Source organism: Schistocerca piceifrons, chromosome 1 (genome assembly GCF_021461385.2).
Source record: "Schistocerca piceifrons isolate TAMUIC-IGC-003096 chromosome 1, iqSchPice1.1, whole genome shotgun sequence".
In the NCBI taxonomy this organism is placed as follows: domain Eukaryota; kingdom Metazoa; phylum Arthropoda; class Insecta; order Orthoptera; family Acrididae; genus Schistocerca; species Schistocerca piceifrons.
In genome coordinates this window covers 1139266607-1139273650 of record NC_060138.1, presented here as the reverse complement: position 1 = coordinate 1139273650, position 7044 = coordinate 1139266607, and the positions used below count along the sequence as shown (strand labels likewise).

Sequence of the window (7044 nt, the reverse complement as noted above, 5' to 3'; positions counted from 1 at the left end):
TGTGGGGAGGTTACAACTGTATATGATAAGATACTGTCATCCCCCTTCCCTTCTGTGTGAAAGGATGAATGAGCAAATGTATTTCTAGTTGCATGCTTGATGGTAGCAGACAAGCCTGTCTGCTAGAGAACAGTAGGGCCAACGTTGGAACAGGTAGCTACACTTTCTAAAAGCAGAGAGGTTTCTATTCTTAGTATGGTCCTGTCCGTCCCTTGTCATGTAGCTATAGGAAGCTGCCTCTCTGGTCACTTCCGTTTGTATCTGTAGGGGCACAGGTCAGTCTGTCCTCGGCGAGCGTCTGAAGTGGTAAGATCTCACGGCTAAGCGCGTGTCTGCTAAGTGCGTAGGACAATGGATTTCTTAAGTTCAGCCTAACTGAAAATTTAATCACCTTTATTTCAGGTTTAGATTTAAAATATCTAATGTTATCTTAAATTGCGACACAGTGTAATTCGAGTGTGATGTTCAGAATATCTTCCAGTAGTTGCTTTGTCAATGCTTTGTGAGTAAAGTGGAACCACGTGTGGATGATCCGTAACTCTAACTAAGACCATCAATCTTAAATGCGAATGTGGGTGAGATTATAACGTCTCGTCTTGACAATATTTTTCGATATAGCAACTTTTCTTTATGTTCAACCCATGTGGGGTGTACTTTGTGAGACCACTACCACATGCTTATGCAATTGTTTGACCCATCAGGTCAATAGTAAGACGATAGTAACCAGTTCGAGGTTTTTTTTTGTAATTTGTGTTTCGATGTAGTTTATTTTAATTATCAAAATTATTGTGGAGTTACTCTCTTCGTGTAAACCAAGTTGACCACGTGAAGCATGTAGTCTAACCATCAAAGTAGCTCTCAGCTATTCTTTTCGGGAAGATTTCACAGAGAGTTAGTATGAATTTAGTATACCAGTGTGTGGTAATTTGATGATGGACAGGATTGCGCTACGAACGTAACTTCTTTGGGTGAAAATAGAATCGGTTGGTTGTGGTTAATTTCCTCTTGCATATGTTTCAACGTTCTTCATGTGTTATTTTATGAATGCAGTGTTGTATGCAGTCTCCCAATCTTGGCTCCCTATTTGATGTGTTCCATAAGATTACAAACTCACATTTTCACAATCCTAAATAAGGCACCAGTTTAGTTATGAATCAAGTTTAATATGCTGAAATTTCAATGATCAATGTTAAAATAAATTTCCAAATATAAACTGATTTATTTCTTTTTATTTAAATTCTCTTTATATATATATCACCGGTTGTCGTATGACAATTAAAAGATTATAATTAATGTTAGTCTGGTTGGGAATTTGGTAAGCTAGACTGGATACCTGGTGAAACAGTTGCTCAGTAATGCAAGGTTAAGTTCCCCAGATAGCTCACAGCTTTTAACCCGTTTTTATTGTCTTGAATGTCAGCACCGCTTTCAGAACAAATTAATGCATCAACATTACAATATCATTTCACCCACAATGCCATTTTTGAACTTTTTTCCGTCACAGCTTCTTTGATGTATTGACTGAACAGTTAAGAGGATTGTGTCCCTTTGTTACACACTTTTTTAATTCGAATGCTACGTATTTGGTCTTCTATTCTTATTTTTCGCTCTTGGCTTGTCATGTGTATTAACCGCCTTTATCTATAGCAGACATCTGTTGTTCTGTGAATTCCGAACTTTACTCCATTTTACATTGTCGAACACTTTTTCTGTGTCAAAAAACACCAATAATACGTCTTTATTTTTCTTAAGGCTTGCTTCGATGAAATGAAATGTCATGTGGCTAGGGCCTCCGTGTGGTTGACCGGGTGCCTGGTGCAAATCTTTTTAGTTGACGCCACTTCAGCGACTTGCGCCTCGATGGGAATGAGATAATGATGATGATACCCATCTCAAAGCCAAACTGATCGTCACCTACGAGATCATCAATTTTCTTTTCCATTCTTCTGTGTATTATTATCGTCAGCAGTGTGGATGCATCAGCTGTTTAACTGATTTTAGGATGTTTCCAGAATGAGATTTTCACTCTGCAGCGGAGTGTGCGCTGATATGAAACTTCCTGGTAGATTAAAACTGTGTGCCGGACCGAGACTCGAACTCGGGACCTTTGCCTTTCGCGGGCAATATTTTAGGATAGTTCTCGCACATATCTATCCTTGCTATTTTCGGAATTGTGTGAATGACATTTTTTTGTAAACTTTGATGAGACATCTATAGTATCATAGGTTATACACACAAACTTGAATAGTTATTTAGTTGCCAGTTCTCCCAATATTTGTAAAAATTCCGAAGTGATGTTGCCTATTCCTTCCGCTATATTTAATTGCACGTCTTCTAAAGCTCTTTTCAGTTCTGACAGGACAGTCCCTTCTCCTCGTAGTGTCTTGAATATACTTCTTTCAATTATCCATTCTCTTCTCTGCATTTAACAGTGGAATTCTTCTTTTAATTTGACGCCTTGGCTTTTATTTTCACGGACTGTAGCTTTGGGCCAACGGCCTTTCCGCAGTGGTAACACCGGTTCCCGTCAGATCACCGAAGTTAATCACTGTCTGGCTGGGCTAGTACTTGGATGGGTGACCATCTGGTCTGCCGAGCGCTGTTGGCAAGCAGAGTGCACTCAGCCCTTGTGAGGCAAGCTGATGAGCTACTTGATTGAAAAGTAGCGGCTGCGGTCTCGGAAACTGCCATACCGCCGGGAGAGCGGTGTGCTGACCATATGCTACTCAATTTCCGCATCCAGTGACGCCTATGAGCTGAGGATGACACGGCGGCCGGTCAGTACCGTTGGACCTTCATGGCCTTTTCGGGAGGACTTTTAGTTTAGTAGCTTTGACTTTCTCAAATGCTACATCTGCCCCTTAACCAATATTTCTTTTCTGATTTGTTCACATTTCTCCTGCAACCATTTCGCCTTAGCTACCCTTCGCTTTCTATTTATTCCATTTCTAAGTAACTTTACACTGATGTGGGAAAAGTCATGGGATAGTATCACGGTATAAGTGTATATGTATATGTGCCTGTGTGTGGCCGCTTATCACGGGATAATTATATATTTTTATTTTTATAATTATATATTTTATGATTTTGGTTGGGGTGGTTTTAATTATTGCGGGCTCGCATGAGACTTTTGATTAACTTATACCGCGATAACACTCGTACGGACATCGGCTACCCCGAAGTACGTACGATATAATATTTTTTAAACACAACGCGCGACTCACCGCCTTCTAATAAATAGTTTGCGTGAGCGTTGCTATTTAGAAAAGAAAATATGCGTATTCTTACGCAAACTGTAATTATTAATATGGGTCTCATGGGATAATGGTTATTTATGTATCAAACTACACAAAGATTAACTGAGATAGTGCGGAATGTAATGATTTTCAATATTTCTTGTTGATTATTTGCAAGGCAAAACTGGAGAGAATCTCATCTGCCGTTAGGCGGCCAAATTGAAACATACTGAACTCATTCAGTGCTGTGAATTTTAGTAAATGAAATTTGTCACTACTGTCTTTAACTTTGAAATTAATGAAAGATCAAAATTGAGAAGTCTCTCGCATTTACATTTAACATTATGATATGAAATTTTAATTAAATAACACAGTCAGCGTAATGGCCGACTAAATCCTGCTAGGGGAGATGAGCTCTGCACTACGAAGTTCTGTAAAAATTTTGATAATTATAGTTAATGGTTGCGATAATGAGAAGTGACAACTAAATCAATAATACACACTTTCCAATAACAATTATAAGTATATTTCACTAAATTACAACCAAACTTACATTAAATATTATCCAGCGCTACAATGGCGAAGCCGTCTTTGTAGTCTGGTGATTCATGTGAAGAGGTTCCCGTCATGATTATGGGCGCACGACGGAAATCAACAGACTTTGAACGAGGAAAGGCAGTTGGAGCTGGGCACATGGGACATCGTTAGGGAAAATCGTTAGGGAATTCAGTACTCCAAGATCCACAATGTCAAGAGAGTGCCGAGAATACCAAATTTCAGGCATTACCTCTCAACACGCAAAACAGGAGCACTTTCCATAAAGCAATAGTCTCTGGTCATGTTCATTTTCATTTCACAGACAAAAAATGTTCCTTTTTTATATCACATCGCTGTTTGTGATTTTTGGTGGTATTATTTAACTTTTTGCTCGGAGCACAATGGGACTTAACTTCTGAGTTGATCAGTCCCTTAGAACTCAGAACTACTTAAACCTAACTAAGGACATCACACGCATCCATGCCCGAGGCAGGATTCGAACCTGCGATCGTAGTGGTCGCGCGGTTCCAGACTGTAGCGCCTAGAACCGCTCGGCTTCAACGGCCGGCTTTAACTTTTTTTTTAATCTTTCTTATACATCGCGCACACGTACACAGTCTTGAAATAATTTACAATTCACATGTCGCACAGCAAAAACTTCCTTTCCCTTTCTCCAAATGTCCATTTATGTGACGTACCGTCACAATAGCGATTGCACATAAACAGATTGCGGGCAGTGCGTTGGCGAAGCCGTCTTTGTAGTCTGGTGATTCATGTGAAGAGGTTCCCGTCATGATTATGGGCGCACGACGGAAATCAGCAGACTTTGAACGAGGAATGGCAGTTGGAGCTGGGCACATGGGACATCGTTAGGGAAAATCGTTAGGGAATTCAGTACTCCAAGATCCACAATGTCAAGAGAGTGCCGAGAATACCAAATTTCAGGCATTACCTCTCAACACGCAAAACAGTGGTCGATGGCCTTCACATAACAACCGAGAACCAAGAGCAGCGGCATTTGCGTAGAGTTGTCAGTGGTAACAGGCAAGCAAGACCGCGTGAAATAACTGTTGAAATAAGTGTGGGACGTGCGATGAACGTATTGTTAGAACAGTGCGGCGAAATCTCTGTTAATGTGCTGTGGCAGAAGACTACCGACGTGAGTACCTTTGCTAATAGCACGATGTCGCCTGCAGCACCTCTCCTGTTCAAAATGGTTTAAATGGCTCTGAGCACTATGGGACTTAACATCTGAGGTCATCAGTCCCCTAGAACTTAGAACTACTTAAACCTAACTAACCTAAGGACATCACACACATCCATGCCCGAGGCAGGATTCGAACCTGCGACCGTAGCGGTCGCGCGGTTCCGGACTGAAGCGCCTAGAACCGCTCGGCCACACTGGCCGGCACCTCTCCTGTGCTCGTGAGCATATCGGTTGGAGCCTAGACGATTGGAAAACGGTGGCCTGGTTCGAGTGTAACGCAGGTCCCACGAAGCCATGGAACTGACTTGTCAACAAGGCACTGAGCAAGCAGGTGGTGGTTCCATAATGGTGTAGGCCGTGTTTGCATGGAATGGACTGGGTCCTCTGGTCCAACTGAACCGATCATTGACTGGAAAAGGTTATTTTCGGCTTCTTGGAGACCACTTGCAGCCATTCATGCACCTCATGTTCCCAGATGACGATTTCACGTCACCGAGCCACAACTGTTTGCGATGGCTACTGGGGCAGCATGTCTCAATACTTCTACAGGGTACTTCCAACGACTTATTTAGTCCATTCTTCGTAGAGCTGCTGCACTACGCTTAGAAAATGGAGGTCCGACACGACTTTTGTCGCCTCAGTATATTGTTGTAATCTGGTGTTTTTCTAAATGTTTTTGTATTTCATTCTTCTGTAGATAATGTGATGTGTTACAGTGTTACCCAAGGTTTTTTCGCAGTTACCTTCCTTGTATCTATATTTATCCGTCCTGCTTCTGCGACTGTCCATTTCAAACATTTCTATTCCTTTTCAGCTGGACTGCTTATTTTAGTATTCATTACCTCAGCATCTAGAGCCTTAGAAAACTTAGAACACCAGTCATTAATTCCTCAGTGCTTTAGTATTCAACATCTTTTGACACATTCTTTCAGACGATTCTCTTAATATTCACTCTGCTCTTGATAATTACTAAATTGTGATCTGCGTCTACATCTCCTCCTGGGCACGCCTTACAATCCAATATCTGATTTCAGAATCTCTGTCTCACTGTGATATTGTCCAGCTGGAAACTTGTGGCGTCTCCAGGCGCTTTCAATTTCCTCCTCTTGTCAATTTTTAAGTGTGTTCGCCATTACTAGGTGCCAGTTACTGCAAAACGCAATGGGCCTTTCTCGTCTCTCACTGGTAGTGTCGACCCCGGATTGTCCAGTAAATCTGTCTTCTGTCCATGTAAAACTACAGCGGCTCATTCACCTATAATTATTAGATTTTCATCTTCCTTTATATACTGAATTACACGTTCAATATCTACATATATTTTCTCTATCTCTTCATCTTCTGCTTATGACTTTAGGATATATACCTGATCCATTGTTGTTTGCGTAATTTTACTGTTATTCTGACTAGAATAATCGCATCACTAAACTGTTCACAGTAACTCACTCTCTGATGACGTCCCCATTCATTAATATTCCCGCTATACCATTTTCTGCTGCTGTCGATATCACTTTATATTCGCCTGACCAGAAATCCTTATCCTGTTTCCATTTCACTTCACTATTCCCTACAACATGTATGTAGAGACGCTGCTTTTCGCCTTATATATTTTCTACTTTCCTAACACGTTCAAACTTCTGACATTTCAAGGGCCGACGAGCAGAATGTTGCCCTTTCGTTAGCTTTTGAATCTTCAGCTCATGGTCAACTCCCCCTTGGAACTCCCTCGCGGAGATCAGTATGGGGTACTAATCCGGAATTTTTGCAATGAAGGGGACATCATAACACTTTTTAAATTACAGGCCACATGTGCTGTTGGTACAAATAGTGTGGCTTTAATGGAGTTTTTTTATTACCTTCTGCAACCTAGTGGCGATGATCGTTGTTAATTCCTCCAGCTTTCAGGGGCAGTTTCCCACCCCAAGGGCAAAAGGATGTCCCAAACTTCTGGCTTACTCTCCAGCCTTTTTGACTCTGCGATTGGCCGAATGAAGGTGACTCCTTGTACAGAATGTCTTGATGATTTTAACTCGGAATTTGAGCACTAATTGTGATTGAACCCGAGAT

The 7044-nt window shown here is 41.3% G+C and overlaps 1 pseudogene; it reads left to right on the top strand.

Annotated features, from left to right (window-relative positions):
* Positions 1-2490: 2490 nt before the first annotated feature.
* On the top strand, positions 2491-2608 carry LOC124725040 (annotated as a pseudogene).
* Positions 2609-7044: the final 4436 nt, after the last annotated feature.